At 37.7% G+C, this 11,120-nt stretch overlaps 1 long non-coding RNA gene across 4 annotated transcripts in view; it reads right to left on the bottom strand.

The window, feature by feature from the left end:
- LOC122635307 overlaps window positions 1-10,986 on the bottom strand; it is a 15,001-nt gene extending 4,015 nt beyond the window's left edge. Inside the window, exons 1-3 of one of the 4 annotated variants that reach the window (XR_006328639.1) lie at window positions 10,176-10,986; window positions 8,785-9,688; window positions 1,859-1,882 (exon numbers count right to left, since the gene is read on the bottom strand). This is a non-coding gene — a long non-coding RNA (uncharacterized LOC122635307). Of the gene's footprint in view, window positions 1-1,858; window positions 1,883-5,103; window positions 5,253-5,982; window positions 6,879-8,784; window positions 9,689-10,175 lie in introns of those variants that run through there. The other 3 variants (XR_006328636.1, XR_006328638.1, XR_006328637.1) reach the window with 3 other exon arrangements.
- Window positions 10,987-11,120: the final 134 nt, after the last annotated feature.

Raw genomic sequence — 11,120 nt, 5'->3', positions numbered from 1 at the left:
TTTTTTTATTAAACTGCCTGTATTCGTATTAACTCGACTAGATTTCAAAAGCCAGCAGGACAAAAAAATGCCAATAAATAAGTGGGAATAAAACGACGAATCCAGTCTTTGAACTTTCGTCCCCATTTCTCCAGAGACTATCCTTGAAACTTTGAAGAGAAGGAGCCAACCCCGAATCAGAAATCGTACCCTTGAGATTTCAAAGAGTTTCGGACACGTCAAGGGCACGCAAGGAGGCCTGTCGATTTATTTTCTTCTTTCTCTTTTTCTTTTTCTTTCATTTCAGTCATGCATACGTGACACGAACGAATCGGACAAAAATGTACAGCACTATCGCGAATACTCGATGATAAATTCAAAGCGTTTTCATGAACAAGTCATATTTCGATCTCCGTGAAATTCGCGTGACACGTACGTATATAGCCTTAATCCTGCAGTATTCGCATAAATTATTATTTCTATTTACGAGCATTCTAGCTTTCGAATTTCGTACTTGGAATCGTTCCATCCACTCGTGTCGTTTTGACGTTAGCACCGATATATATTCGTCCTCTATCTCTCCCATTCTCTTCCTCTTTCTTTCGAACAAGAATGGAAAAGCTTTTGTGAAATTGTTCGTGCAAACTATCGTCTTCTACTTTTTGGATAGCAGCGTCCTGCATCGGACCGAGAGACGACTACACGTTATCGGATATTTTCTCTTTCTAGAATAATTTTTACGTTTCTAGCGGACGACGGTGCTTTTGTTTTCGCTCGATCGCCGTCTCACTAAAAATAAAAGAAAGATTCTCTCGCGAAAGCCATGAACGTAAAAAGGAGGCAACAGCCACCCAAAGGAATACCTAGAGGAAAGTTGCCAATTATGGGCAAGTATTCCAATTTGAGGATACGCCTATTTACATATGAAAATAGTGCTGTCTACGATCAGCAACGAATTCATGCTATCTATAAAAGTTTTCCGCGAGTCACTCTATAAAACACCGTCGATATGTGCCAATCTCGTGGACACATCATACATTCGTACGTTCTTCTTTAAATATAAAACTAAAAGAAACGATTCGTTCGAATTTGTGTTAAGTTTAATACGTCAATTGCATCATTTGCTCGGAATAAGAAATTCAATGAATCTCGATCCCGAACGAATGATCTTTCTGGTAACCCAATTTGGATGGATGTTACGTTTTTGAAGTCACTTTCTCGACATACAGTGCACATAATTTTGATTTTCACAGCATATGAAGTAATTAAGAATACGATAAACTTTCCAGTGTAACCTGAATACATAAAAATTGTGGCGATGTTCGTGTAATACTCGTTCGTATAACAAGGATGTAAATTTTAACGAAGCAAAAATTGAACAAAATGAAAATAAATGAAACTGAATTAAAAGCTACGATTTATAAAAGATACTTTAATGAATAAAATGGTAAACTGTTTGATATGCGTCTGTATGTAATACGAATAAAAAATTATATCAATATTTTACAGCCTCGTCATCAATATTTATTTGATATTTTTTATAACGAACCTTTACGTCTTTCCAAATGCATATGATCTACCATAGATACAATAATAGGTACATATATACTAATTAAGTGCATATATCTATACCTTTATGATCTATATTATTCGTATAGCACGGAACGTGTAACCCACAATGAACTAGTTTTCCCTACATTCGTTACTAATTCTTATCGTTTATTTCTTGTTTGTTAGTTCCGTCAAACTTATCCAGCTACAAGTTCGACGACGTACATCCAAGTACACTTGCTTATAAAAGAAAGAAAAAGATTTCTATGCAAAGAGGCAATGTACTTTGCGAGTAAAACGCGATATAATACCGATGTAGAGCTTCCTCTTCTCTCTCTCTCTCTCTCTCTCTCTCTCTCTCTCCCCTTCTCATGACTTTTTGAGGAATAAACAAATGCGAGAGGGATGCGTTATCGGTTCGTAGAAAAGTATTCCCGTGAAGGACAAATCCCCTTGAAGATCGCGTAATCCGCTTATCGCGTCCCTCGGCGGCCACCCTTTTCGAATGTGACAGTGGATCGCAACGTTTGGATTATGCCGAGACTGAGGGACGGAACTAACTAGGACGAGAAAGGAATGGTAGAAAAGCATTACCAAAAGAGCCTGAAACCATGGAAAAGTGAAACAAACCGAGGGGTCAAAGTTCTTATTCGCTGGAGCGTATAATGACTTTTCTGACGGATGCTACGGAATGTCGCTTTCCGAGCTTTCGTTTCTTCTTTTCAACGAAACGAATTTCGCTCGATACGCTTTCCGTTCGGATGCACGAAAGATCAGAAACGAATAGGTACGTGTCTCGAAGATTTCGTAGAGAAGAAACTGAATTTTAATATTTTCCAACGGCCTTCAAATCTCGTGTAATTGCTCAAAAGACAATTATTTCCAACCGAAAGGCGTGATCCGAAGCAATATATTTTGATTGTATTCACTCTATCCCCTTAGATGAGAACATAGATCGATACGTAGAGTAATATTCGATACCTGATTGTCCAACCCGATCGTTCTTGTTCAAGATCGAGCAATTAATTTTCTTTCGAGACGACAAACGAGTCGATTGATTCACTTATTTTGGTCGAATCTCGACGAATGGCACATCTAATCGAATCTACCGAAGGAACAAGTCATCGATGATTTCATTGAATCGTCGAACTTGATTTCACTATTCTCTTCCCGTCTGCTATGTATATGAATATTAAAAGAAAAAAAAAACAAACAAACAAACAAACAAACAAACAAAAAATAGTCAATTACACGAGAACATATCCGTCATGTATCGATCGCGAAACTGTTCGTAGCCCGAAGCGACGGTTGACCGACGTATCGAGGAGGTCGATTACCGAATGGACAAATTGAAAGATTGAGCCTGATTGGTGTCGGGTATCGCGCAAACGGCGGAAGTCGTCTCGCGTTAACGTCCACCCGTTTTGTAGTCGTTCGAGACTCCCGTAAAAATGGCTTTTCTCTTACGAACGCTTCTCGCTCGTCTTTTCTTCTCATCGTTGATTATATCGATCGACAAGTCGTTTTGACGCGTGAAAGAAACGAAAGAGGGAACACCTTTTATATATATATATATTTTATATACGTATCTATATAACGCATATAGCTAGGTATATACCGTACATGAAAGAATTGGCAAAGTTATAAAACCGTCGTTTGTATTCTTCGAACGAAACTCTGTTCGTGCCTCCAACTATGATTTTATCTACGAAGAAGTAGAAGCGCAAGAAAAATAAAATAGTAGGTAACGACTGCAAACTGATTAGGCGTGATGGATATTAAACGGGGTTACCGCTCAACCAACTGGCACTCTATATTCACGAATCTATAAGAGATTGCTTTCAACTCCCGCACACGCAAACTAATTGTTCGAACGTTGACCTTCCGTAGCTCGAGCCGATTTCAGATACATTTCTTGCGAAATTGCTTTTTTTATAACCATCGGTACACTCGAGTAATTTGATCAAACTTGAATTTTTACTTGAAGTAGCCCGGTACTTGGCTATGAAATAAAGTATCGAGTGGAGAGAGGTACGGAGGAACCATGCCAAAGGGGAAAGACAGAGAGAGAGAGAGAGAGAGAGAGAGAGAGTCGAGTCGATTTGACAGTCAAAGGGATTTTCCGAGCCGTTGGATTTTATCGATACAATTATTTCATAGATAACAGGGAAAAAGTCGATACGATCCGTTCCCAAATTTTTTTGCTACGACTACGATTTCGAGAAACGTCAAAAATCGACGTTCAATTTTTGAACAGAAAAAAATACTAGCTTGAGACACGTTATTCCTTTTCCATAATCCATTTATACCGTTTTGGTTCGACACATTTTCAACTTTTATCTTTAAACTATCATTGCGCGTCGATCGACGTACCGGAGGGAACGTCAATTACGGTGTCATATACTAAAAGAATTATTTGCAATATTTTTAGTGACGTACTTTCAATCGACAGGAGAAAAGTCTCTTTTCTTTGTTCTACTCGCTATCAGTTGCCTGCATTTTTAATAACTGTCGGTGCACCATGCCGCATGTTATTTGTCTTCATCGAAACTTTATCGTTTCCGCTATATTAAAACGATCGGGCGTGTTGTAAAGAAGCTTTACGGTGGACGTGATGCCAGTTCCCCATAACTTCAACGCGTGACTCGTAAGAGGAGACAAAAAAAACATAAAGGAAGGAAGGAAGAAGGTACAGGATAAGTTGCTAATTATCTTCGTAACCAGAGACATGTTATATAAATTATTTATTATCGAGATACTTGCCATTGTTGATGAATAGCAAAGTAATAATAATGATAAGCAACGAGTAATAACAAAGAGATTTTTACGATAAAGTATTTTCCACGAACGACGCTGTATACATCTCTGATACCGGCTCGTTGATGCTGTCATCTGGCTCAACATTCTGCATAATCCAATCTCGCAGAATTTCTTGTTATTCGTCATTGAGGAAACAGGATCTGGATCTTCCAGACTTATGGCTAGGAACATTCTGTGAAATATAATCTTCGTTCTCACGTATAGTTTTATGATATCGCCTATAGATTTGTCTCAGCACATATTCGTCGTTCAACAAGCGGTAATACATGATTAAATTGTTTTTCACTTTTTCGTATTTCCCAATGATCGGTGGATTTATCATGATATTTTGAAAAAGCGGAAGGCATATCGGATAAAGATAAGTAACGACGTAACCAAATTTATTGGAGTCGCTCGTGATGCCCTTCGAAAGAAATTCTCTTTCAACTTCCTCGAACCACAGTGGGACGTCGAATGGCCTAAACGGTGGAATTCGCGCTGGTTTACTCTTCATCGACTTGGCCATTCTTCTAGGTATAGCTGATTTATCGCTTTTACACCACGACCGTACGTTTATTAAATTTTAATGCTGCGAGTCACTCTCTAAACGTTACGTAGAGGTTTACAAATTTTTGTGGTAAAAATCACTCTCACAATGCTACGCAGATGGTGCGTAAACTAATACGTTAATGAAAAAAGTATGTATCTAGATCGACGTTCGACGAACTTTGATCTGGTTCGTATCGACGATATGACAAGAAAGACGTGCCATGCACGTCCGAGTAATTATTTCGGAAGATGAAACTTGAAGAAGTGTAGAAGGAGAAAAACGTAAGCGTATAATTGCCCTTCCCTTCTACGAACCTCCAATAAGAAAGTTACTCTTGTGTCGTTCCACTCCTTCTCTTTTTACGACCAATGAGCTAGAAGGGAAAGCGATAACTTACGATTTACAATAGAAACGAAAAAAAAAAAAGTTCAAAATAGTAAAACTTCGTCCATAGAAGAAGGGATCGTCAAACGATCATTGTTCCGACTTCGGATGAATCGTAGATCAAGATTCAGGTACAAGCAACAAGACACGAAGTACTGTCGATCACTGATGGATCCTTCGATAGGAATTTCTTAAAAATTCATATGTATCGTGCGTATTCCTATACGAGCACAACGAGCGATCGTAAAAATGTTAATAAAAGGAAAAAGAAAAAAATTCAAAGATCGATGCAGTTCGAGCGTAAGTAAGCGCGGAATGACGCGACATTTCAAATACGAGGAAACGTCGATATCCGAACAAATCAAGCAAGGTAAATGGGATTGGGCGGTAATCTCGAAGAGACGTTCCTTGTGCCACGAATAAGGATGTAAATCGTCCCTGACACTCGACTTTTTCCTTCTCCGTTCCAGCCCTTCGTTTCCCGTTCCTTCCACGACTCTCTCGAAAATCGATCTTCATCGCGTTCAGATTCTGTTCGCAAAGCGGGAAATCGCTTTCTTCGTTCATTTAGATTGATATTTCGGTAGATCGTCATGAACGCTCTTCGTTTCGATTTGCTGATACATTTTTAAGGCGCGAAGAATTTAGAGGAGAGTTGCCAAACGTGTCTGCAGAATCGAACATAAATTTTTTTTCTTACCGTTCGATATGAATATGTAATAAGGAATACATGGCGTGTCATAGGTCTGGCATATAGGTCTGATATAGTTACGATCCTTTACAGAAATATTTAGTAATAAAAAGATTCCTATTCGATGTACGCTGTTTCTGTTTATACGCAAGGTATTATCATAGAATTAAAATCCTTTTCTATGAATAATCCCTTACAGGGTAAATAGTCCCGTACAGTTGATAACGAGAGTGTAAAACACGTTATTCGGTGTTTTATTTTATCTTCATTGATTCACTTTCACTTATTTACTACTTTGAGCGGAAAGATACGATTTAGCCGAATGATTGTTCAGCCCAAATACGTTTTATGATTCACGTTCTGTTTTTCCCGGATAATCGAAGATAAACAAAAATTTCTCTCTTTCGCAAATTTGAATACGTTACAAAAAACAAAGAAATCATTCCTGACGGAACAAAAAATTGTTAAGATATTTATGTGATTGGCATAATTAATCAGCATCAAAATACAAAGCATGTAACAGTAAATATAGACGTCTTAAATAGCAATTTACAAAATGATCTCGCATAAAAGTGAGAATATCAAATATGAAATGTGATATAAAATATTTTCATTGGTATAATTTTAGCAATTCTCTCCGTATTTCTAACCCTCTCTTTCTCGAGTATGAAATATTTAAAACTTCCATCGTTTCTATTTGAAACTTTTGAAATCGGATACGGAAATATCCTCTTGCTTCGTATAAAAATTTACCTTGTGAAGAAATCGATTCGAACGAACGTAAAGAGTTCGTGAGTTTTAATAACGCTCTGACTCGCCGAGTCTACTACGGAGATTTTATTGATTTTTAAATGGCAAAGACTCTCTCCCCCCCCCCCCCCTCCCTCTCTCTCTCTCTCTCTCTCTCTCTCTCTCTCTCTCTTTCTCTCTAAAAATGTACTCGTAAATCTGAAACGTACTTTATTTTTCGTGCTTTCTTCGACCCTTTTGCAAAATGTTAATTAATAATGAGATAGATATTATAATGATCTCGCGGAGAGTAAAAGATCGGAAGAAATGAAAGTTAAATCGCAATAAAATATTCATAAGATCCAACTTTTTTCTAAAGAATAGAATTTGACAGCTTTTTCTTTTCTTTTTTTAATTCCGTCGCGGCATTATCGGATCGATCTCGCCGATTCTCTTCCTTCGTTAGATCTTAGAGAGAACGAGAGTTACTTGAGAAAAGACGAATTAACTTGCTTCGATTCAATAGAATATGACCGAGAGAGCTTATCGTACCGTTGGACGAAAGCAGCCCGCCCGCCCCTTGTTCGTTGGAGTCCTTTCGATCATCCATATAATCCGAGTCTCGATAATCCCCGGTCACCGGTGGTCTCGCTTACCCAGGCTCATCGATTCTACCTTCCCTTTTCATCGTCATAAACAGACTTTCTAGCTCCGACATACATATATACGTATATCTATGTAATAGGTATGTACCGAGGTGGACGAAAATTGGAAGAATCAAAGTCGAATGCAAATTACTAAATCATTGGGAATCTCTTCTGGGAAAACTACTAAGTAAAGTTATCCGGTGAGAATAACAGAGCGAGTATCTACGTTAGCAGAGACATTCGGTCGAAATCCGAAAAGAAGAGAAAAGATAAGAAGAGGAAGGAAAAAGGAAGAGAAACGTACACCTACTACGCTTAAAGCTCTTTTATCCTGATTGGCGCGAGTCCCACGATATCTTACTGATCTTCTCTCTAATGGAGCCACGAAAATATACTTGGTTCTATCCTCCATTATTTCTACTTGCTCGAACGATCCTGCAGCGAGAAATCTAGAACATTCTACTTTTCAAGGATACTCGAAAAATATCTATCTTTTTAGAATATTTTAAACCTTTGCACTATGAAGTCATCGCTGGCATGACAATACTATCTTTCCCTTATAATTCTGACTCATCTCTGACGTGACACTTTATTTGGCTAATCAAAGTAATCAATTATCGAAAAATTACTTTCAAACCATTGGCTTTCAAACTAAGCCGATAAGTAATATCGGAATTTGTAGCATTTTAATCATAAAAAATGTTCAAAAATTCGATAAAAAATTTCGATATTACTTATAACATTACGTACAGCTCTGGGAAACGTGTTTTTTTTTCTATTTTTTGTTTTTTTTTTGCAAATGAGTTAAATGATTTCAAGGGTTTCGATCGACTTCGAAGGATGTCGAAAAGAATTCTTTTCCCTTAAGAATCGATAGACAATATTTCGAATTTTATAAATAAATTTCAAACGAATCGGAAGTCGCAGCGTTACTGGGTCAAAGTCATCGATGAAGTAGCTTATACACCTTCCTATCTATCTATCTCTGTATGTAATATATACCTATATATGTATATATTGCGAACGCTATATCGAGAGAGACGTGTAACGGGATGGGAGCGATTTTAAAGTAAAGATTTTATTAAAAAATTATTTGCACATAAGAACCTAGTCGAACGGCTTCCACTTTGACGTTAGAACGAATCGAATGCGAAGTATTTTTTCATTTCTGAATACCAAGGGGAGCGAAGTGCGATCCGATCGTGTCTCACGCAAATCCTTCGCATATTTATTGTTACTGCGTGTAGATATAATAATTATTTATATAATACATCTTTTCGATATCTCTCGATAAGTATCAGCTCATTATTGTTGACATTAATTTGCTTCAATTAACACGAATCGTAATCGTAAGTAGCTAAAAGAAAGGAGAGATCGCGAGTAAAAAAAAAATGTAGTATGAAAAAGTATTGAGAAAAAAAAAAGGAAAAAAAAAATTAGTAATAGAAACTCACCGAAATTTGTCGGAATCGTTGCGTCGAAGGCCGAAAGTGTTGTCGACGATGACGATGTTAGAAAATTTTTCGTCGGGTTTTCGTAATTTCTAGTAGAGAGGGTCTCTTTATCAACGAGTGTACATATATGCGCGTGCGCCCAAAGGCTTAATTAGAGATGCACGATTAAACGAGAAGATAATACCGTCCGATTTAATTGCTCCGCGCCGAATAAATGTCGGACTAAGAAGCGAAGATTTTTTCTCCGTAGGAATGGACGCGTGTGCATTTTCTTATTTTTGATTATCTTAATTAACACGTAGATCTACATTTATGTGAGCGTATTTTCCCCCATGGTAACGATAATATTCAAAAGAATATGTCCGTAATTAAGGCAAAAGAAAAGGAAAATGTAAAATTAAATCTTTGATTCTCCCTGTATGCGAGAAATCTCGATAAAAACTATATAACTTCTATATAGGTATATATATAATATATATGTGTGTATATATATATATATAGACAGACGGCGAACATAATATATCCGTATATATACGTATACATATATACTCGTGACTCATAAAAATACGCGAGTCGAGTCTCGAGCACTTTAAAAATTTTTTCTTCAAAAATCGCGAAGCGAACCGAACGATAATCGATCGAATTCCTAGCTCGTTCGCGTTTTCTAATTTCTTCCTCCTCCACCTCTTCCTCCTCCTCCTCCTCCTCCTCTTCCACTTTTTCTTCTTCCTTTCCTTTCTCGTTTTTTTTCGTCGTTTTTCTTTCTTCTCACACTTGCCCGATCTAAAGTCGCATCCTCTCCCTGAACAACACAGAGAAGCACGGTACACCGTCAAATCGGACACAAAAAATACTTTCGTCGTTTCGTTCTATAATTTCCTCAAGAAATTTGCAAATGTTGGATCTTTAAAGGAATACTTGGAAATTTAAATGAGTTCAGTTTCTTTTCAAGTTAAATGGATTAACATTTTTATATTGAATTATTAAAATATTCTTTCGATCGATATTATGTAAATATAATACGCACGCACACGCACACACGCACACACATACATACATACATACATGCATGCATGCATATATATATATACATATATATATATATATATATATATATATATATATATATATATTTGCTAAATACGAACAGAAAACCATACGCAAGCAAAGAACGAGGAGAATATACGAGTGAATTCGAGATTTGAATCGCGGTGCCTTTCGGCCATTTTGCTGGAATTAATGAAAGAGCGACGGAAACGAAAACCATTCGAGGAAACGGATGGTAGTTGTATCGTCAAGGAATAAAAATAAAAAATTCAAAGTTCACATCGTAGCTTAGATCATCGGATGCACGTTCACGTTACGAACACGTTATAAAAAGATTTCTTAACTGCTCTTTACGAGAACTGACAAGCCCCCTTTCCAACTTGTAAAGAGGACGTCCGGACGTTTAGCCTTCCGCGAAAATATCAAGCAACTTTCTCCACGAATTGTCACCACTAGATCTAATTTCTTCTTTTTTTCTCGACGATCAAATTATTACTGAAGATCGCGGGCGTGCACGCGCCCGCGCATTATCAAAGATACGAAATCTTCAAAGAGACTTTGCACTTTTATTATTAGACAAATTGCTCTTCTTTCTGAAAATCACTTTTGATTACTTGCTACTATCCCACCGATTGACTATTTCACATGTTTCAACTTATAACTATACCGAACTCTCAACGTCGTACGAATCATATTAAACGTCAACTTTAACTGCAAGATCCATCGTATTAAACTTTATGAAAAACCGTGACAAGTATTTTTTTTTTTTTTTGACGGGAATGTTTCGAGCAAGACATGTTGAACGTAACGTCGCGCGTAAACACGGTCTTTCCAATCCGTTTAAATGAAGAAACACTTGAAAGAATCTTCTTATCAGTAACTTTTGTCTTTCGTGTTCTATTCGTACTTTCGTACGTGTTTCATTCGTCAAATTTTCATCAAAGACGCCATGGTATGCGATCAGCAGGAGGGGAAAAAACAAGGATTGGTTTAGAAATTTGTGAAAAAATGAAAGAGAACCGAGCACGAGACACATACACGAGACAACGCGAAAACGCGAGTTAACCCACCCCCAGGATGTTCTTCCTCGAGGGAGCCGGAATGTATTTCGCGGTTTGAGAGGACCGACTGCGGCCGCCGCGTGACTCCAAAGCTTCGTGTTTGCCTCCGATTTGCGCTTGCGTCCTCTTTCCACCTTCCTATCTCTGTAAACGCGCCCGCGCGCACCCACGCGCCAGCGCGATCCCTTTGTCCTCTTGCAAGCTTCTTCCCTTCCGTCCTTATTCTTT

Source organism: Vespula pensylvanica, chromosome 18 (genome assembly GCF_014466175.1).
Source record: "Vespula pensylvanica isolate Volc-1 chromosome 18, ASM1446617v1, whole genome shotgun sequence".
Classification (NCBI taxonomy): domain Eukaryota; kingdom Metazoa; phylum Arthropoda; class Insecta; order Hymenoptera; family Vespidae; genus Vespula; species Vespula pensylvanica.
Note: the sequence above shows the minus strand (reverse complement) of the source record. Positions and strands in the feature narration are given on the sequence as shown.